The 23,521-nt window shown below is 32.1% G+C and overlaps 1 protein-coding gene across 3 annotated transcripts in view; it reads left to right on the top strand.

Moving 5' to 3' along the window:
- LOC143064308 (uncharacterized) overlaps positions 1 to 23,521 on the top strand; it is a 68,665-nt gene that overhangs the window by 11,264 nt on the left and 33,880 nt on the right. The window contains exon 1 of one of the 3 annotated variants that reach the window (XM_076237050.1): positions 7,613 to 7,770. The exons of 1 other annotated variant lie outside the window; for it this stretch is intronic. The gene's annotated coding sequence lies outside the window, so the exon portion shown is untranslated. Of the gene's footprint in view, positions 1 to 7,612; positions 7,771 to 19,519; positions 19,606 to 23,521 lie in introns of those variants that run through there. One more of the 3 variants, XM_076237049.1, reaches the window with a different exon arrangement.

Here is a 23,521-nt window from a genome sequence, read left to right as displayed (position 1 = left end):
AGTTTTTGGTAAACAAAAATGGGCCAGTGCTTATTATGATATCCCAATTTTTTTATGGAATTTTCATTTTAAATCTTCCAAAAAGTATTTGACAGAATTTGAACTTTGCAAGAACTATTTTAAGAAAGGTAAATATAATATGAAAAGTGTCATTTTCAAATTGTCAGTCAAATATTTATTGTCCTGTATTGGTGGTAATGATGATTTTTGGCCATTTTTGGGGGGAAATTTGGTAAATGAAGAATAGACAACAATGTTAAAGAGTCACCTACATGTTGAAGATGCAAATATTTTCAGGTGAGCTCCATAGGCTTTTCAGTGTCTTTAGTTTTATAATGAAATCACTATGTTTCATTGCATATAATGAAATAATAACAAATATACCTTCTAAATATATGACAATTCCACCGAGATATGATTGTTATTCTAATCAAGAAACTGATACACATTGGCAAAGTCCAAACACATGGCACATTGTTTTGGTGCAGCAGAGGTTAGAGTTCACAGCCATACTTTCCTGAATTAAATTTATAACTTTTGGGTTCATTAAAAATAATCATACCTTTCGTTTGTTTTAAAGAAATAGATAGTACAAAACTTAAATTTAAGCTTTAGTCTAAAAAATTGAAGAATGAAGACTTATTTTTTTTTATTTTTAATAAGTACCAAGTACAAAAATTGGGTTGTATAATTAGATTCAGATGAACATCAGCTATTATTTTTTACATTTTTACTATGAAATAGTATAGTTCCATTTACAATCCTTTTTTGTAACCTTCTTGAAACTGATGATAGCTTAGAACATATAGTTGATTATACATACAAATGTACCACCTTCGTTTGAATTACATACATGTTCCAGTAGTAACTTTGTATTTCTTAAAAAAAAAAAGAAGCATTTACACAATTCAATATTTTAAACAATTTTGTTATTATTTGAACAGAACATATGCATTAAGTGCAGCACAGGAGGTTGGCAGCTTCCTCTTGTTTTAACATTAAAAGTTTTCTATTTTTGTCCACTATGTAAGCTGATTTTTTTTTTCAATTTAAATGAAAGCAATCAAAACTTGAAACATTTCCAAGAATTTAAGAAAATGTTTTATAAATCAGACAGCATATACGAATTATTATACATTTTGTAGAATCTAGAATTGATTTTTACCATGTTGCATGTTAATTAAGTTCAGTTAGTTTTCAAAATTAGCTTGTTTCCTCTTTGCAGAACACAACCATCATATAGTTTAAATGTGTATACATGTATTTACTAAGTGCATTTTTCTAGCTGTTGAATCTATTAAGTGGAAACTTTTCAAAATTTCTCCTCCTTGTTGTTGCTTAAAAATTGTCTCTCTACATTGCATCATCCAACATGTGGCGTTGGTTATATTCTGAGGAAAAAGATGTGCATCTGCTTAACATGTAACATTTGAATTTCTGCATAATTTTGAAGATAATAATAAGATTAGGTTTCTTATTCATTAAGCTGATAAGAGGTTTTATTATGAAACTTCTTTCTCATATTTTCATGTTTACATTTGTAAATATTTAACTTTTTCATTGCTATTCATTGCACTTAGTTTCTGTGCTCTTGGGGTAGGGAGAAAACTATTATTTTTCATTGGTTGAAGATAGAGGTATTTCAGCCATGAAATATGACTAATATAAATCCAGACACTGTTTAAGGGAGGCAAATCCAGTTGACCTATACATACTTGGGAATCTTGACCAGATTCTTCCAGTTCCAATAAATAGCCATTTATAATAATTATCACATCCTTTGAAAATATTAAGAGTGTATTGATCTCTATACCTATATGTTTCTGATAGAAATTTTTAATAAATGTGTGCAACTGGTTTCACAGAATTAACAATTGTTTTTACTCAAAGAGGTGAAGATTACAACTTTCAAAATGTTTATTCAGTATAAGTACTAAAATCGCAGTACTCTGTACCATGGCACAACTTGTATTCTAATGTACAAACTACACAAAAATGTTATTTAAGCAGCTGGTGCATGTATCAATATGTATTAAAAGCTCCAGTTCACAGTTAAACTTCACATTTCATACTTTGTGAATTCAACTTTTCTTAGACTTTCATTCACCCTTTCAAATAGCCCAGTGAAGCTTACCCAAGGAAAAAATATGGTATTTTATAGAACCAGTATGGGGGCAGAGTTCATTATTTCATTCCAACACAAGAGGGGATTTAAGTTACATACAAAAATTACTTTGAAACAACAATTGCCAAATAATAAGCATATAGTTTAAATGTTTAATAAGTTTTATAATGACTTCATGACTTTCATTTAGATGATAATGCCTTTCCACCTTGTGTAATTGTTGTTTGTTTTAACTTTCTCTGTCAATATTGATTGATAACACTCTTTGCATGAAGGGTTACACCCACAAACAAAAACATTTCTGACATTCAAAATATACACATGCTCGAAGGCTCATTTTCAGATTTGTTTCTAACCTGAGCAATGTTTGACCATGTGCATACTTGTTGTAACCCTGTGTTAATAACATTTTTGTCAATGTTGGCACTGATTAATAAATAATGTTTGTACAGTGTAATGGTATAATAGTGGATGATCATTGAGAAGTGTAAACAATGAATTAGATTAGCATCTAGTGTAGAAGAAAATTGTTGCTTGAATAATTATTGTTAGAATCAAATGGGCTCTAAATATCATTGTGTATAATTCAACCAAAAATATTCTTCAGCATGCACGTCTTCTCGAGGATTAAATGAGCATATGTGTCAATTAGAGATATTATAAGTTATATGGTTCGCTACTGACCCCATACGGATCCATAGAGGGTTAGTAAAATTCATAGGGGGTGAGGCCGGAGGCCAAATCCCCTATGGATTTTATTCACCCTCTATTGTCCGTAGGGGGTCAGTAGTTAACCGTATAACGAATTTATCGCACGCTGGACTTTTTCTGCTGCGTTATGTTGAAAAATAAACAATGAAACACAACAACATTGATAGATGATGTCACCATTAATGCGTCATGAACCCCCTATGAAATCTACTAACCCCATACGGTCTCATAGGGGGTCATGATCACCACATGACGGAATTAAACCAATCACAACGTGATATTTTACCTGCGGTGCGATGAAGTAAAATATTAGTGATGAAACTGATATATCTTTCCTAAATGTGAGAATATTAATGTACAGTTGAACTCAACAATCATCAATGTTACTTAAAGTATCTTTAAAAAATTAATAGAAAAATTTCACATTTATCTCTAATTATCTGTTTGAATTGCAGTATTTTTACCAAGGAATCCATATTTCATTTTCATAGCAGTAATGTGTTATCCTAAACTCCATGCACGACATTGGGTATCCTAAATTCCATGCATGACATTGGGTTATCCAAAACTCCATGCAGGACATTGGGTTATCCTAAACTCCATGCACGTCATTGCGTTTTCCTAAACTCCATGCACGACATTGGGTTATCCTAAACTCCATGCACAACATTGGGTTATCCCAAACTCCATGCACGACATTGGGTTATCCTAAACTCCATGCATGACATTGGGTTATCCTAAACTCCATGGAGGACATTTGGTTATCCTAAACTCCATGCACAACATTAAGTTATCCTAAACTCCATGCACAACATTGGGTTATCCTGAACTTCTTGCACGACATTGGGTTATTCTAAACTCCATGGATGAACTTGAGTTATCCTAAACTCCATGCACGTTAATGCATTTTCCTAAACTCCATGCACGTTATTGCGTTTTCCTAAACTCCATGCATGAACTTGAGTTATCCTAAACCCAATGCACTACAGTATTTTATCCTAAACTCCATTCAGGACATTGTGTTATTCTTAACTCCATGCATGACATTGGGTTATCCTAAACACTATGCACGACATTGTGTTATCCTAAACTCCATGCACACCATTGTGTTATCTTAAACTCCATGCACAACATTGTGTTATCTTAAACTTCATGCGCGACATTGTGTTATCTTAAACTCCATGCGCGACATTGTGTTATCCTAAACTCCATGCACGACATTGTGTTATCCTAAACTCCATGCACGACATTGTGTTATCCTAAACTCCATGCACGACATTGTGTTATCCTAAACTCCATGCACGACATTGTGTTATCCTAAACTCCATGCACGACATTGTGTTATCCTAAACTCCATGCACGACATTGTGTTATCTTAAACTCCATGCACGACATTGTGTTATCCTACACTCCATGCACACCATTGTGTTATCCTACACTTAATGGACAACATTGCATTTCCGCCTTACCCGCTGGGTATCCTTAACTCCATGTATGATATTGTGTTATCCTAAACTCCATCTACAATATTGTGTTATCCTAAACTTCATGGATGACATTGTTTTATGCTAAACCAATAGCAGAGAGTGCACTCTTCCTCTAGAAGTCATGTTTTAAGGTTTTCTGATGTTGTATGGTATGTACTTTTTTCTGTCTTCAGTCCGTTCTTAAACAGATAAGTTTTGGTGTACAGATATAAGTTTGGGTATAAATGCAAATGTTTCTGAAAAAATATATAAGCACAACATGTACTGCTTACTTTTAAAAGTCAAAACAAGAATCATGTCATTTAGGACAGTACATTGACCTAAGATATCATGATAAAATATACATACCGGTAATTAGTCTTTATTAGTTGTTTCATGTTTTATCTCACAAAACATGTTTAACCCTGTGGCATTTTTGAGCAGATCACAAGTCAGGAACTGCTAGACTTTGTTCACCTTGTCATATGTGATTTTGTCTTAATTCGCCTCTTCTTGTAAGAATTTTTGCTGTGTTGAAGACCCATTGCTTTTTTTAGGTTGTTTCATTTGACACATTTTCTATTTCCATTGTTGAAGACCCATTGCTTTCTCTAGGCTGTTTCATTTTACACATTCTCTATTTCCATTGTTGAAGACCCATTGCTTTCTTTAGGCTGTTTTATTTTACACATTCTCTATTTCCATTGTTGAAGACCCATTGCTTTCTCTAGGCTGTTTCATTTTACACATTCTCTATTTCCATTGTTGAAGACCCATTGCTTTCTCTAGGCTGTTTCATTTTACACATTCTCTATTTCTATTGTTGAAGACCCATTGCTTTCTCTAGGCTGTTTCATTTTACACATTCTCTATTTCCATTGTTGAAGACCCATTGCTTTCTCTAGGCTGTTTCATTTTACACATTCTCTATTTCTATTGTTGAAGACCCATTGCTTTCTCTAGGCTGTTTCATTTTACACATTCTCTATTTCCATTGTTGAAGACCCATTGCTTTCTCTAGGCTGTTTCATTTTACACATTCTCTATTTCCATTGTTGAAGACCCATTGCTTTCTCAAGGCTGTTTCATTTTACACATTCTCTATTTCCATTGTTGAAGACCCATTGCTTTCTCTAGGCTGTATCATTTTACACATTCTCTATTTCCATTGTTGAAGACCCATTGCTTTCTCTAGGCTGTTTCATTTTACACATTCTCTATTTCTATTGTTGAAGACCCATTGCTTTCTCTAGGCTGTTTCATTTTACACATTCTCTATTTCCATTGTTGAAGACCCATTGCTTTCTCTAGGCTGTTTCATTTTACACATTCTCTATTTCCATTGTTGAAGACCCATTGCTTTCTCTAGGCTGTATCATTTTACACATTCTCTATTTCCATTGTTGAAGACCCATTGCTTTCTCTAGGCTGTTTCATTTTACACATTCTCTATTTCTATTGTTGAAGACCCATTGCTTTCTCTAGGCTGTTTCATTTTACACATTCTCTATTTCCATTGTTGAAGACCCATTGCTTTCTCTAGGCTGTTTCATTTGACACATTCTCTATTTCCATTTCCTATTCTATATTAAAAATAATTTTTCATTAGCCAGATCAGTTTGTCATGGTCACACAAGAAAATACAATTTATGCATTTATCTGGGATTAAATTAAGTAGATCATTCATGTTCTGTGTATGGCAGTATGCTAATAATTTCAACAGAAGAATAAGAAATGAATATCATCCTCAAACTTATTTTATCGAACATTTAGTACAAATGATATGGTTCTGGCTTGGTATGCCTATATACATTCCTTGTTCTATCAATATTTCAATATTGAATTATCAGAGATTTTGTAATGTTAACTTTTAATTGAGATAAGATGGTTTTGCATACCAGTACTTATTTTTAGTTTCCCCTGTAAACATTCAAATAGATTCTTTGTCCTCTCACTTAAGTCATGAATGTGTCTATAATTACTAAGGACAAGTATTTACTTTTCTGCATTGGCTAGAGTTATAGGGGAGGGTTGAGATCTCACAAGCTTGTTTAACCCCGCCACATTTTTGTGCCTGTCCCAAGTCAGGAGCCTCTGGCCTTTGTTAGTCTTGTATTATTTTAACTTTTAGTTTCTTGTGTATAAATTGGAGTTTAGTATGGTGTTCATTATCACTGAACCAGTATATATTTGTTTAGGGGCTAGCTGAAGGACGCCTCCGGGTGCGACAATTTCTCGTTGCATTGAAGACCTGTTGGTGACCTTCTGCTGTTGTCTGCTCTATGGTCGGGTTGTTGTCTCTTTGGCACATTCCGCATTTCCATTCTCAATTTTACACATGTTTAGTATATTCTATTTTTACTGCTGATATTCAAAAATATGATATATACTTCTATTAAACTGAATTGACAATTTTAGCTAGTTACAAGTATTTTGCTGTCATCATTTAAAAGTTTGACAAATACTGCTTCAAAATAAATAGTGAACTTTTTTGATGTACTTAACAGTTTCTTAGAAAAAATCAAATAAGAAAGAAACTTTGTCAAAATGTGACATGTGTATGGTCTACCCCTATTATATAACAGATGGGAAATAGTGGGAGTTAATTGATAATAAGTCCATAAATGTTAAACAGCTCAGGTAGAAAGACTTTATTCTCTCCCTAAGGTGAATGGCTAGATGTTAAAATTAATTTTAGCCTGAACACATTAATCAACTATCAATACTGGTTAAATGTTCCAGTGTCCATTCATTAAAGTAACCCTACTGAGAAGATAATAGGATAATCTCAGTTCTGTATTGTCGTTCCCCATGGGAGTCCCCATTTGAATTATTAACATTCTTATTTTCTCAACAGCTGGCTAAAGGTATTGATCTCTCTCTTGTGCAGTCTATTTTATTCATTATATATACATGTTACAATTTCTGCACAGTAAAGTATTAAATGGATATAGAGAAGATACAATTTTGACAGTTTTTCTTGTCAGAATTTACCTTCATTAAATTATCCTAGTGTAAATTGCGTTGGTGAGAGCTCTTCATCTCTTTGCCAAATAAATTTGCCTTGCAGCATCTGGAGCCAAATAATTACTTGAAGACTCATCAGCAGCGCATCTTCACAAAAAATATATTGCGATTAATAATTGGTGATTTTTATAGCTGATGTGTATTTGATTTTCCGACCAAAACATATATTATTGCATTGATTTGATCAGTGATGGATACTCTATCTTAACACAATTTTTAGAAGGATAATTATACAGTTTCTATTTTAAAGCTTGGATACATTTACACCTGTTTATCGAATTAAATCATTCTGTATGATTGGATTTTAGTGAATTGACATATTTTTTCATTGATCAGCTTATAGAGTACAAACACATACAGATACAATAAGCCTTTTGTGGAAATATTGATATCGAATATAAAATGGATATTATACTGCAAAGCAAACATTTACTTCCCAAGGTTAGTATTCTGTTACCATGGTTTTTCAAACATATAATTGTTGATTTTTAAATCAAATGGGTTAATGAATTTTAAAATAGAAAAAAACGAATACATGCTGATGAATGTTTTGTACAGGTATCATCATTATCTATGTATTGTAGCGATATCTGCATTTTTGAAGGTAGCTAACTTTCTGAGTTAATATAAAATGCAATATTGATAGGCGCTTAACAAGTGAGAATTGGATATCACTCGATATCTACTTGAGTTATCTAATTTCAATATGATAATAAACAAGCCTTCCAATGAGTTTAGATTACTATTTAAATTAAATAATGTGATTGCATTGTGATAAGAGAAATAACTCTTTATGCAAGAAATAAATATCAGGCCACAACCATAAGAGAATTTTGGCATTTACAAAACTTTCTGTGTCTGGTCTCTGAGAAAGATAACATATATTTTTAGCCAAAATGTTGCCCGTCAGCCTTTGTTTTATATGATGAATGTTGTAAAGACAAGTATCAGGGGAGGGTCTGCGTTCGCTTACTGAATATTGTTTTTGTCAGATTATTGGAACTATACCAGAGGGGACAATTTCTTTCTATTAGAAGATCTTGATAGTCTCTTGGCCAAAGGTGACAGTCTAATTTAGAAACTGCTATATATAGGATATTGAATGTTTCGAAATTGTTAGATTTTTAAAGAGTATGGAATATTTATCAAGGAGATAGCAACTAAGCAACAGGATAGAAAAAAAGAAATCAATACAGAAAATAATTGTCATTTGAATAGTACATCCAATATTTCAAACCTTGAGTTAGCAGTTGTTAACAACTTTATCATTTGGTCTCTGATGGATTGTTGTCTCTTTGGCATTCCTATTGCAACTGCTTTACCATACTCATCTTAGATGTAACAATGTTGTGAAAAATATTTCTTGTTTCTTGTTTTATATAGATTAGACCTTTGGTTTTCCGTTGAATAGTTTTGCACTAGTAATTTTTTGGGCCCATTATAGCTTGCTGTTCGGTGTGAGCCAAGGCTTAGTGTTGAAGGCTGTACCTTGAGCTATAATGGTTTACATTTATAAATTGTTACTTGAATGGAGAGTTGTCTCATTGGCACTCATAGAATCACATCTTCCTATATCTATATGATGTCCACATCAGTGTTGTGATCGATCTTTTCATTCTTCAAATTTTCAAACATGGAAGACTCATAACTGTTCTTTTCTGTCTTTTGCCAACAAAACAGAACTGAATTAAATTCTGATGCCTGGTCATACTCACTCATTTCTACATAATTTTACCCTTCCCTTTTAACATTTGCAAGATATTCTTAGTCTAGTATGTTTATCAGATATTGCAATACGGGCCCATCCCAGTAATAGTTTCCTTTCTATTTCTTAAGTCAGCACTTTACAGAAGGAAAGATTTATTCATAAAGTCAAGCATCCTTAAGACACTTTATCAGTCAAGTAATTATGTTGCTGTTACATCAAGTAAAAAGTGAACAAGTTTAATTATTTCATCATTTCTATGCATCTGTGCTTTTCATCATATATTTGAAAATCAATTTGCAAACTCAGTCAAAAGGATTGTGGGTATTTTGGTTTGTTTTTCATACAGCTATCCTAAAATAATGATTAGGACATGCCCTTGTCCCTTGAAAATATTTTCTGGAATTAACTAGATTCAGAAAAGAAGAATTGTTTAGGACAAGACCTTCCCCTGTAATTTTGAAATTATTCACTTTGTTTCTGTGTTCTTTAAATTTCTCTTAAGTACCGGTCTTTGTAAGAATCATGCAGGTTCCTGTTGATAGGCGATTCATGACCCATCCTCAAATGTCTTTATATTTTGTTTATGAGAAGGGTATGGTATGAAAATAAGTTTCATGGATTAATTTTTTTCTTTTGAACCTTGGTTGCCATGGAAACCATCCTTACAAAATTTTGCCTAAATACGTTCATAAGTAGCCTTTGAAAATTGAAATATGAGGGGTTTTAAAGTCCCATAGAAATAAAGTTAATCAATACAAAAAATATGTATATTTACAGTATTGACAAACAAAACCCCTAACTATACAAAAACGTTAAAATTTTGAATTTACTAAATAGTTTGTTTCCATAGCAACCATTTAAAAATGTGTTAAAATTCGAAAATGAAAAATTTCAAAAAATCTTTAATTTTAAATCTGTTTATCTCCCAAGACCAACAATACCATGAAATGTCATTGACAAATTTTGAAAGACCACATTCTATATATTGATAAAATAAAAAGAAAGTCGTGTGTTTTTTTTTCTTTAAAAAAATAATTTTAGTCAAAAATTGTCAATTTTCACCAAAATTCAGATTACCAAACAGATGAATACTTAAACAATTTGAACTGAAAAAGCTAAAACATTCCATTTATACGTGCATTTCTGACACAAATTTGGTAATTATAAATGAGAATATATGATTGATAGAGATATTTTGGTAGAGAAGGAATTTTTTTCTCTCTGGGCATGGTGCCACCCCCCCCCTTTTTTTCAAAATTCAAAAAATTATTAAAAATTTAAAAGATGGAATTCAATTGTGAAGATTTTGAGCATTAAAGCATGAAATTTCTTCAAAGGGTGAGAGCAATAATAGAAACCCCCTACACCATTTTTATACGACCCCAAAAAAATTTTGGGATCGTATAATGGTATGATGTCGTCGTCTGCGTCGTCTACGTCGTCTGCGTCGTCGTCGCCCGAAGACACATTGGTTTCCGGATAATAACTTTAGTTTAAGTGGATAGATCTTCATGAAACTTTTTCAGAAGTTTCAATACCACAAAAGGAAGGTTGGGATTGATTTTGGGGATGATGGTCCCAACCGATTAGGAATTAGGGGCCCAAAGGGGCCCAAAACAAGCATTTTTTAGTTTCAGGATAATAACTTGTGTAGAAGTATTTCAATTGCTCTGAAATCATATCGCAATGTTTAAAACCACAAGTAGAAGGTTTGGATTCATTTTAGGGGTAATGGGGCCAAAGTTTAGGAATTAAGGGCCAAAAAGGGGTCAAAAGTAAAATCACAAAAATACTGAACTCAGAGGAAAATCAATTCGGAAAGTCCATAATTTGCCCAAAACAAGCATTTTTCTAGTTTCAAGACAATAACTTATGTGTAATTGTATGGATCTCTCTGAAATTGTACTACAATGTTCAATACTGCAATGGAAAGCATGGGATTGAGTTTAAGGGTTATTGCTCCAAGGGGGTTTAAAAAAATTGGGGGGGGGATTTTTTGTTTACGATTTTTGAAGGGCTTCCTTTTTTTTCAAAATTTTTCAAATTTCGAATTTTGAAAAGTTTCAAGAAGAAATCTTCAATTGCACAGTATTGTGCAATAGATTTGTTAGATCTTTGACCACATTAATTTTGTGACAAAAACCTATATTATTTCAAAAATTTGATCACAATCCAAATTCAGACAGAATCAAGCTTGAATATTGTGACCAAATTTGCCCTAACTGTTCAGGGTTCAACCACTGGGGTCGTATAAAGCTGCGCCCTGCGGAGCACCTGGTTATATATTAACATCTTTTTTTAGAAATGGGGAATGTGTCAAAGAGACAACAACCCAAGCAATCAACAGAAAATAGCCGAAAGGCTGAAAACTGAATGAAGGATAGCTGCGTCCCTAATTACACTTGTTTTGTGCAAATTGAAATTTAAAATCTTTAAGTGCTATTTCATGGTCTTTAAAATTGACTCTGTCCTAGTTTCATAAATTTTGCATCAATGATTATTTGTGTCTTTCAATATATATCAATGAGTGGCTTAAAAAATCCATTTAAATGTTCTTTGTATCTGTCGTTTTTTCTTCAAAAGCAAAAAAATGCATTTTACCCCTATGTTCCATTTTAGCCATAGTGACTAAGTTTCTTGAAGTACAAGGAAATAAAATACAAAGTTTATACAAGATACTCCCAAGTTGGGCCGAAATCGATTTAGCATATTCAGAAGAAGACTTTTTTTAAAGTAAGCAAACTAGATGAACAAATTGTGAAAAAATTCTTTAAAGGGCTATAACTCCAGAAGGATTCAATTGACAATTTTGGTCATATAAACTTATTTGTAGATCTTACTTTGCTGAAAGTTGTGCTGTTTACAGTTTATCTTTGTCATTAATAATATTCAAGATAATAACCAAAAACTGCAAAATTTCCGTACAATTAACAATTTAGTGGCCGCAACCCAACAATGGGTTGTTAGATTTATCTGAAAATTTGCTCTCAAGGCTTTAGTGTTTGAGATATAAGCTACACACTGCATGTTACCCCTATGTTCTATTTTTACCCATGGCGGCCATGTTTTTTTACAAAATTGAAAATAAAACACAAACTTTATTCTAGATATCCTAAGGATCATTCAGTTTAAGTTTTACTGGAATTGGTTCAGTAGTTTCAGTGGAAATGTTTCAAATATTTAACACCGAACAGACGACGACGGACGCCAAGTGATGGCAAATTTCACAGTTCCTTTGAAACGGTGAGCTAAAAAAAAAACTACGTCCGTCCTATTAGAAATAAACTGAAAATAAAAAATTAAAAACTTGTACCATCCAGAGCGCTAACGAGGCCACTTTCCATAAATTTTAATATTTTTAAGGGTCATAACTCTTTTAAAAAAGTCCATTGTCCATCATTATAGAACTTAATTTCGAATTTTTTATTTATAAAAATACTATTTTTGATATAACAAAAAAAATATTCTATTTTTTTTGTCTTAAAACAGTGGTTTTGATAAGAAAATAACACTCTGTAAAGATTATACCAATGGACAGTTTTAAGCTTGGTACAGTGTATCCAATTTCATTATCTATGGAAAATACATTGCCTTGTATTGTTTCTTTTGTGGACTAGTATACTATTGCGCAGAGTCAGATTATGTACACATAATGGCTGTTACTATTTACCTCCAATGTAAATCGACATGTACATCAAAACCTTTATGCAAACACTTATTTGTCACTATGTCAATTTAACTGGGTTAAAATTGAAATTGAAGAAGAACTACAGAACCTTTCTTTCTATTCTAATATATAATAAATTAATCTAACTTATGTAAAAGATTTGAAATACATGCGGAATGTGTCCATTGGACACAGATGATGCTCCCGCTTGCATATCATAAAAGTTATAAACGGACATAACTGAAGAACAGTAAAAGTGACACTTACCAATTGTGTACTAACTTTTATGGTGATAAGTATTGTGTAAAAGTTTCATAACATTTTGTTGAGGCAAACTAAAGAAAGAAATTCAAAACAAAAAATTCAGCAACTTTTTTCCTTTATAAAGAGGCATTGCATAGAACAGTGAAAGTGACACCACCAAAATTCAAAGTTGATCTGTATTTGGTGGTTTTAAGCATTGTGTATAATTTTAATAACATCTGGTAAAGACAAACTAAAGTTAGAGAACATAAACGGAAAATTTAGCAATTTTTATATCTGTAAAGGGGCATAACTCTTGGACGGTTTAAGTGACACCACCAAAATTCAAACTAAGTCTGTGTTTTATGGTAATAAGCAATGTGATTAAGTTTCATAACATTTGGTTGAGGCAAACTAAAGATAGAGAACAGAAACCAACTTTGGGACGTACTGAAGGACGGACAAGGGCAAACTTTAATGCCCCCTCCGCCACTGCGGGGGCATAAAAATGTGTAAATATAACAATTGATTAAATTAGGCAAAATTCAATGAATGGTCATTGCACATGGTTGTCATAAAGGTTTGAGAATCAAAAGAGTATATAATAGTTAGGACCAGCAAATTGTCCTCAAGGCCACAAGGAAAATATGTTTTGAGAACCATCAAAAAAATCGATTATTCTGCCGTATACAAATAATAATCAGTTAGGTTTTTAAAAATAATAATAATAGACAAGCTGTCCTTTTCCACCATATACAATAGAAACATTGACAAATTCTTGCACAATTTAATGTAGATCGTTGGTATATTTTTTCTCAGATAGAACATGTAGAATTTGTATGCCCCCACCGTAGCAAAGGGGGCATTAAGTTGTACCCTTGTCCGTAAGTACGTCCGTTCCAGAGTTATACCATTATATAAATGGAAAAAAAAGTGCTGACTTTTTTGTTTCCGTTCTCTAACTTAAGTTCATGAAGTTTGCCACAACCAAATGTTTTGAAACTTATACACAATGCTTATTTCCATAAAATTCAGAACAGTTTGAATGTTATTGGTTTAACATGTACTGTCAATAAGTTATGCCCCTTATAAATTGGAAAAAATGCTGAATTTTCCGTTTCCGTTCTCTCTTTTTCGTCTGTCTGACATAGTTCATCTTACACTGACCTCATTTTCTTAGAACATTGATAATGTTAAGTTAATATGATACTTGAATTAAAATCTTTACATAACACTTACAGAGTTTCAAAAGTAATTCAATGATAAATAAAACCAACCAGACATTTCAGGGTGAACTTTCTTGCTTAGCAGATCTTAGTCTAGGTTTAAAGTTTTTAAAGCATCAATCTGTTTCAAAAACCAACAATGAGTTGCATTAAATTGTTCCTGTAACTTTTTTATAGCCATTTTGAAAGACAAAGTATCCTGAGCTATTTTTTTTAAAATGTTCATTAAGATTTGTTTTTCTAGATAATCATGTTATGCTCATTGTTGAAGGATATACGGTGACCTGTTGTTGTTTATTTCTATGTCTTTGCTCTCTGGTGGAGAGTTAATTGTCTCATTGACAATTACAACACATCGTCTTATTTTAATACATAGACTTACTAGTAATTAAGTTTTGGATTCAACATTATTCTTTTTCACTGACAGCATCAGTCTTAGATACGACAACGGGTTATGCGTATTACCAATTTTTTTTAAACTTCTGAGAAATCTTACATATATAAGATTGAAGGGAGGGGGTACATATGCTTTAGAAGTTGTGTTATGCTTAAATTCTTAAAATACTTAGTTCACAAGTAAACTAAATGAGATACCACGTTTTTTTTCAACAAATTTTATAATTTTGAAAAAAAAAAAAAAAAATCCGAAAAAAGGGGGGTGGACCATACCCAGAGTGATGATTTTTCATTTTGTACAAGTCTATCTTCATTTACTATATATTTTTGTTTAAAATTAACAAATGCGTGTCAGAATTGCACATATAAATGGAATATTTTAGCTTTTTAAGTTACTAAATGTTTGATTATTCATCTGATTGTTAATCTGAATTTTGGTGAAAATTGACAATTTTTGACTAAAATTTTTTTTTTAAAGAAAAAAAAACGCACGACTTTCTTTTTATTTTATGAATATATAGAATGTGGTCTTTCAAAATTTGTCAATGACATTTCATGGTATTGTTGGTCTTGGGAGATAAACAGATTTAAAATTTAGGAGTTTTTGAAATTTTTCATTTTCGAAATTTAACACATTTTTAAATGGTTGCTATGGAAACAAACTATTTAGTAAATTCACAATTTTAATGTTTTTGTATAGTTTGGGGTTTTGTTTGTCAATACTGTAAATATACATATTGTTTGTATTGATTAACAATATTTCTATGGGACTTTAAATTCCCTTATTTTATATTTTCAAAAAGGGTCTTTTTTCACATATTCAAGCAAAATGTTGATTTGATGGTTACCATGGCAACGGGCATAATACAGGGAAAATAAAGACAGACTTTTACTCATCTACCAAAGTTCTTATGATATAGGGCAAAAAAAATTACTTCTGTGACATGTCATGAATCACCTTCTGCATGATTTTTACAAAGACAGGTACTTAAGGTTTGATTATTTCAAGTAAAATTGTAAAATAATTTGCCTATTTTGGCGTGCTTGTGGACAATACTCAATAGTGCTCTAGTTAGTCTTCCAACATTTTGCCATTCATTCCATTTTCCTATTGTCCCTTAGTATTTTGTAAAATGTAAATATAAAGGAGGCTCAATTTTTCACCCATTTTGTTCAAATACTGGTGTCATCTTTTACTACATGTATAATCAGAACATGTAAATGCCAATGAGTTTTCCCATATACCCAGGAGTAAAGACTATTAGATGTAATGGCTAATTAACAGTACTTAATTATCACAGTATGTGTGAATAATTAGATTGTAGGTATGATACTTATACATTATGATTAGGTACTGTTACTCTGTAATAGTGTAGGAGTGAGAGAGGAGGAAATGGAGCCAGATTCAAGGTTTGTTTGCTAAAACATGTATAACAAAATATTTTTGACATTTGATTAAGGAACTTGCATAAATGCTTCTTGAAATTTGTGTCTCAGGTTGATAATAAGCATCTTGGGTCTTTAAAATTTAGAATAATTATATTAGTAGTCTTGATAGGAAAATAATTTATAGTTGAATAATAAATTTGCTGTGCTGTTTTTGGTAGAATGTTGGTTTCTAAAGAGGACAGGGCCTCAGTGGCCAAGTGGTCAGCTATATTAGTATGTAGTTCTACTACTGTAATCACCAACTTGTCAACAATAAGGTTGCGAGTTTGAACCCTACTTGTGCGGGTGCACTCGACTCCAATCTAAATTGACTAGGATTTTCAGTTTTGCTATCGAATGTCGATGGTATTCTCTGGGCACTCAGGCTTCCTCCACCAATAAAAACAGGCCACCATGAAATAGCCCAAAAGTGGTGTTAAAACCCAAACAATCAATCAAAAGAGGACAGAATCAAGGTTAGCTAGCATTAGCCACAGTTATTCGTCTTTGTTGTAACAGCTTGGATGGATGATAGTTGATAACATATTTTTTTGTTTATCGATAAATGATAAAACTATTGAAGAATGAATTATCAGTTTGTCTTACAAAAAAGTTGAAATGCCTATAAACACAACTTAAAATGCATTTGTTGAGATGTATACTATCAAGGGTAATATCTGATAGATATTTATAAGAAATCTGCTTATTTTTTAAGAAGCTGTTTGATACAATAAGTTAACAATCTCACTTAAATGTATCAAAATCCCATGCAGCTAGATAAAATATTCAAAATTGATCCTTATAATAAGTTTGTGTACAAAAAGCATTAAATGTACTTTGATTTATTCTCTGTTCTTTTCATACATCCCACTATATTGAATTATACAGAGAAAAGTTTATAATGTGTATCCTATACTGAATCACCTGAGAGATCAATATCAGCCTGAAGGTCATAGGGCCTGATAGAGGGGATATTGATCTATGGTTCATGCATGTACAGCATACCATCCACATTTTACAACGGTTGGAGCATCTTCCATTTATCTTTACTTTGGCACATTAATAAACATTTATTAATGAGTTTTTTCTCTTCTGAGTGCTGCTTTATCATCTCTGTTTTGGCCAATTCATTTATCATAAATAACAAATGCTTTTCTCTGTCTACTAGAATTGTTTCCCTGATTTTGAACATAATTTCTAAAATAAACACTTAAAATGCCTATTAGGTTATCTAACTGTTTGTTTTGCTTCAGAACTTTGCCCTGTTCTTTAATTACCATATATCATTTTCATAAATATGCACAATTTTTACTCGGTTAGACATCTAACTACAAAATTACCCCTCTGCATTCATTAGGCTACAAACAATGAACACATTCTTAGGTCCAAACCATGAACAAAATCTGACATGAAAATATGGTAGTTAAGAGTTTGTTGATATCAATGCAGCTGTGTAAGTCAATTATAACACAGATGTAAGCCTAAACAACATTTAGCCAATATTTCTTCTTAATACCATTTCAAGGGTCATCATGTACTTTCAGCTAGTTGAGATCTTTAGCTCCAATGTGTATAAAGGCCTCATTGTGACTTCGAGATGAAGAGCAGCAATACATATGTACTACCATATTCGGCCGTGTATTGTCCGCATTTGTGTATAGTCCGCATCCCCTCTTCAAAAAAAAAAAAAAAATAACAAAGAGTAGTTAAGAATACAGTTAGATTGTTTATTTTATTTCTAAATAATACAAAGAGTTGTCAAGAATACATTATAACATTGACAACACATGATGTTTCTGTTTACTTGGCCAAACCTTGTTCAACATCGTATCCCAACCCTGGAAAAAAATGTCATGAAATCCTATAGTACTGCATAGTCCGCACCCCTTCCATCAATTTCATTCCCAGGGTAAAAAAACGCGGACTATACACTCCTTTCTACGGTAGCTATGTTCCTTTGCATTTGGTTTTGTCAAGTGTCTGTTCATTGGGATTTTGTCTGCAGAACTTTAAAACATCATCTCTTTTCTTTTCCTTTTAATTTGTTTGATGCTTTAAGAAATATAAACAAATAATCTACTGCTAATGAAACTTCTTAAGAATAACCATGAATGTTTTCAATTTCTGTAAAACAGAAAATTTTTGTAGCCAATAAATAGTTTATACAAGATTTTTTTCTGTAAATCCAGGCTATTATATATAGGTTTACTGTTGGTACTCAACTAAAATTTGATCTGACTATAAGTTGATGTCCTTTTTGTTGTTAAATTTGAGGATTAACTGTCTTGACCCTCCTATAAGTCAGTCGAAATTGGAAGGTTTATTTTGGCAGTAGACAGTTACTGATTATCAGTAATATAAAGAATTACATTCAGTTTGAGTCCCTGGTACTGTGTATTTATCAGAGATTATAATTGTCATTTATTTTTAGAGGATAGTGGTTGATGTTTGATTAAAGTTATTATTTTGGAAATGCTTGCATGCTTCCTACAAACAAATAAACTAAGATTTAACAGAACTTTTATTTTGATGATGAGAATTTGGCTTGATATCAGGATATTCTAATTATGTCATACTCTATCTTATGGAATGCTATATTTTGCAATAAAATTCGACCAGGGGTTGGTAATTATCCTCAGAAGATTTTCATGCTAGAAATAACTTGTGTATATTAATTCGAGACTTGAAATTTTTAGGTTTACAATTTCAGTAAAGTATTGTGAAAAAAATGCATTATTTAGGGAAACCACTTTCTTAAATATTTAAATTTAAAACACCCTTTCCAAATATAGAACAGTAAGGTATATTGATAACTGTTTTGACCTGAGGTCATATAGATTTAATTATCAGGTAATTGTCTGTACTATTATCACAAATATTTAAGGTATTTTGTTATGAATTCTGTATTGGCATGTAGTAAAATGTTGACATACTAATGTTTGAACATATTGTGCCTTATTAAAAACTTTTGAGAGAACAATGGTTTGGGGAGGAGAAATTGAATGTGAAAAAGAGTATTGAAATAGTGGAAAAAGTAGACTATGAAAAAAGATCTTAGATTAATATGAAACATATGGACTGGATACTCTCAGTATCAAAAGATAGAATTCCCCTCCCCAAAAAAGAAAAATATAATAAAGGATTGATAAGGCATTAGCATAAGCCAGCTTGATGAAGGAAATTTTTTCTCCTTCTGCAGTCTGCCATGCAGTCAATTTTCTTCATAATTTGTAGTTTTGTTTATCATCAGAGCACCATTATGATTTAACTCAAAGTTGTGACCTTAACAAAAACTGTAAGCCTGAGGGAATTGAAACTTGTAAAAATTATACCTTTAACTTTTATATGGTGAATTTTAATTTGACTTTTTATTTGTATTTAAAATTTGCTTTAAAATTACCACCACATCCCCTGATCAATTTTCATTTTTCCATTTTGTTAGAAGCTGTTATTAAGCAAGGTTGAGAGAAAATGTAGATAATTCAAAAATAAAAAAATCCATAATTTACAGTACGCCCAGGTGTTCACATCTATAGGTAATAATGTAAACATTTGCTGATTCAGTGTAATAGGAGTCATTCACAAAAGAAATTTTCTCACAGGAAAAAGTAAGTTTTTCTTCACAGTTTCCATATTTGTTTAAAAGTAATTGCAACTGGTCATTTCAGATACATATATATTGTATACATGAGAAGGTCTGGATAAGTGCTAATATGATATATCCCATATTCAACAAATTGCATTCATTATATTTTTTCTTGACTTCTGTTTTAGATTCATTCTAAAAAGGCATACAGGGTTATCAATTTAAAAAGATTATACCAAAGTTGAAATTCATTTAAATGATGTCTCATGCTCACACATGGATCAGTTTCCTTGCAATGTCTCTGGATTCTTAACCTTTATGACTTACCCCTAAACAAATGACAAATGGCTTCTAAGATATATTCATATGGTAAATAATGTCAGGTTTCTGAAACATCAATTTTTAGTCTGAAAATTAAAATTTTGGCATTGATAAAAGAAAAGGTTACATTCTAGCTGTATGTTTTGGTATAGAAACATTGCTTTGTGTGTGCACTATTTTGATCTGTCTTAGATGCCTACTTCCTATTTTCCAGTAGATGTGCTTTGATTTACAAGTGGGGTTTGCATAGCAGCACAATGCCTGCATTCTTGTTTTTTTACTGTAAGATAAACTGCTTGTTCAAAGTGTTTTAGAACAACTGCCATTTTGGCTACCCTCTCAAAGTTGCCTTGTCAAAAAAAAAACAAATAAGATAAGATAAGATAAGATAAGAAAAGATAAGATAAGATAAGATAAATTTTATTTTCCAAATTAGGTCCCCAGGGGGGCATATACACATAACATATATAATTGATACAACATACAGTATTTTACATAACATTGTAAAATAAACTATTGAAATAGTCATACAGGTATTATTTTTTAAATAAAAAAGTATTTGAGAGTTGCTACTCCAGAGATGTGGCAAACCCCATTTATTTATTTACTTTTTATTTTTTATTTTTTTTTTTCTCACTTGATTTTATAATATTTTGCTGGAAATGTATAAATATAAAATATAAAATAAATGATTGTTTAGCTGCAACAGACACCAAGGGACGATGCTCTAGGATTGTGATCTTAAAAGCTCTAACAATCCTCCTCGTATCTGATGCAGAAAAACAAACACAAATGAAAAAAGTTATGTATAGTCACAGCAAATAACATATACTGCAGTAAACAGGTATTGAGAATAGTGTAGGTTTCCCTACTGCAACAGACACCAAGGGGCGGTACTCAAGGAGCTGTAGTATTTACACAGTCCTCCTCGTGTCTGAAGCAGACAAGAAAGCCACATAATTAACAATTTTTCGAAATAAATTTACATGCAGCAGTGAGAATAGACTTATCTTCTGCGTTCACAAGCCATATCAGTTTATCTCTTGCGTTAAGAGTTAAAAAGTTGGGGCAACTTTTAGTTATCTCTAGAAATAGATGATTGCGGTCATCATTAAATTTAACACATTGGAATAAAAATGATATTCATCCTCCACATCTCCGGAGTTACAACGAGTACAAGTTCTGTCATTTAGGAGAGTACCCTGATACCTTCCAGACTCAATTCTTAAGTGGTGTGATGAAATTCTGAGCTTTGTTAAGCTTCGTCTCTGTTCAAAATTCCCAATAATGGAAAGATATTTTTCTCTTCCAAAAACTGATTTAAATGTAACATAAGTTCTAAGTTTACCATCTGAATGCTTTACCAATTCAGTGTTCCACAAGTCTATAAAATATGATTTTAATATTTTTATTTTCATATTAGTTTTGAAGCTATTAATTTTTGGTAATGGTGAAGATAGATGATTGATGTCTGGGATCATTTCAAGAATTGACTTCATAGAGCCATACCAAGATCGTTTTTTTGAATGAGAAAGATTCTGTGATGTTACATAAGCATCTTTAAGAAGAGAAAATTGGGAATCAAGATTTTCCAAGCGATACCAGTAATTTAACATGGATTTAATCACATCATAATATAGTGGGAATCGTCCTAGCTCGGATAAATTTCCAAATATATAGTAGGTGATAGTTAAAATTAGGAAGATATTGTGAGTTGCAAATTAAATTGTATGTCAAAAATATAAAGAAAAGTATTGGTCAATTATACCCTCAATTGTTAAAAGTGGGGTCTACTGTATAACCTCTGTCAGTCAGTCCATCCCCTAATTTTTTAAAGCAGGGGTGGACTTCCTGTTTACAGTCAAGTATTTTGGTGAGGGTATCATTAGTGAGCAGTAGCTCACAGTTTCACTTGTTTTTTTGTGTGATACTTACATTTAAGACTTTCATCAAAAAGTTAATCAAGGTCAGTAAAGCAGGCCAGGCATTTCAGAGTACACTCTCAGTGGCAGATCCAGGGGGGGGGGGTGTCCGGGGGTTGGAACCCCCTTTTTTTTTGGACGATCAATGCATTTGAATGGGAGCATATAGTTGGAACCCCCCCTTTACTCTGGGTTGGGAACCCCCCCCCCCCCTTTTTAAAATGGCTGGATCCGCCACTGACTCTTGTTTTGTTGTTGTTTCTGGGTAAAGATTGCACAATGTACATTTTTTTTCTCCTTTTCTCACCTTGATTTCAAAACAAGATTATATTAAAAAAAAAAAAAGAAACAATTTGTTAGTCACGATTAAGAAAATATGTTGACTCAAAATTTTTTTTAGATGTCAGCTGTGAAATGAAGGATGAACATTAAAATACACAAACATTATCATGTAGAAATTGACATATTGGTGATTTAATGAAAAGTACACCTATATTTTAAGTACTCATATAATAGTATAGAATTTATGAAATAATCAGTCTTTTGTAAATTATCCTAATCCTTTAGACACTGGCATAACAGGTCCTTTGTAGTGTTCTTTTGTTGACATTGGCTTTGTGGTTTATGAATTGATAATAATATTTTTTTTAATGAGACAATCTTGCTATATATATATGTAGTATGCAGGATTTTTCTGTGCAAGGATTTATGATTAATATTAAATATGAGGTAAAGGAACAGTTTTTTATAGTCATTATACGACCGCAAATTTTGAAAAAATTTTCGTCGTATATTGCTATCACGTTGGCGTCGGCGTCGTCGTCGTCGTCGTCGTCGTCCGGCGTCCGAATACTTTTAGTTTTCGCACTCTAACTTTAGTAAAAGTGAATGGAAATCTATGAAATTTTAACACAAGGTTTATGACCACAAAAGGAAGGTTGGTATTGATTTTGGGAGTTTTGGTCCCAACATTTTAGGAATTAGGGGCCAAAAAGGGCCCAAATAAGCATTTTCTTGGTTTTCGCACTATAACTTTAGTTTAAGTTAATAGAAATCTATGAAATTTTGACACAAGGTTTATGACCACAAAAGAACGGTTGGGATTGATTTTGGGAGTTTTGGTCTCAACAGTTTAGGAATTAGGGGCCAAAAAAGGGCCCAAATAAGCATTATTCTTGGTTTTCGCACAATAACATTAGTTTAAGTAAATAGAAATCAATGAAATTTAAACACAATGTTAATGACTACAAAAGGAAGGTTGGTATTGATTTTGGGAGTTTAGGTCCCAACAGTTTAGGAATTAGGGGCCAAAAAGGGACCCAAATAAGCATTTTTCTTGGTTTTCGCACCATAACGTTAGTATAAGTAAATAGAAATCTATGAAATTTAAACACAAGGTTTATGACCATAAAAGAAAGGTTGGGTTTGATTTTGGGAGTTTTGGTCCCAACATAATAAGGGGCCCAAAGGGTCCAAAATTAAACTTTTGTTTGATTTCATCAAAATTGAATAATTGGGGTTCTTTGATATGCTGAATCTAACTGTCATGACTGTGTATGTAGATTCTTAACTTTTGGTCCCGTTTTCAAATTGGTCTACATTAAGGTCCAAAGGGTCCAAAATTAAACTTAGTTTGATTTTGACAAAAAATGAATCAGTTAGGTTCTTTGATATGCTGAATCTAAAAATGTACTT

The sequence above is a fragment of the Mytilus galloprovincialis genome, chromosome 2 (genome assembly GCF_965363235.1).
Source record: "Mytilus galloprovincialis chromosome 2, xbMytGall1.hap1.1, whole genome shotgun sequence".
In the NCBI taxonomy this organism is placed as follows: Eukaryota; Metazoa; Mollusca; class Bivalvia; order Mytilida; family Mytilidae; genus Mytilus; species Mytilus galloprovincialis.
Note: the sequence above shows the minus strand (reverse complement) of the source record. Positions and strands in the feature narration are given on the sequence as shown.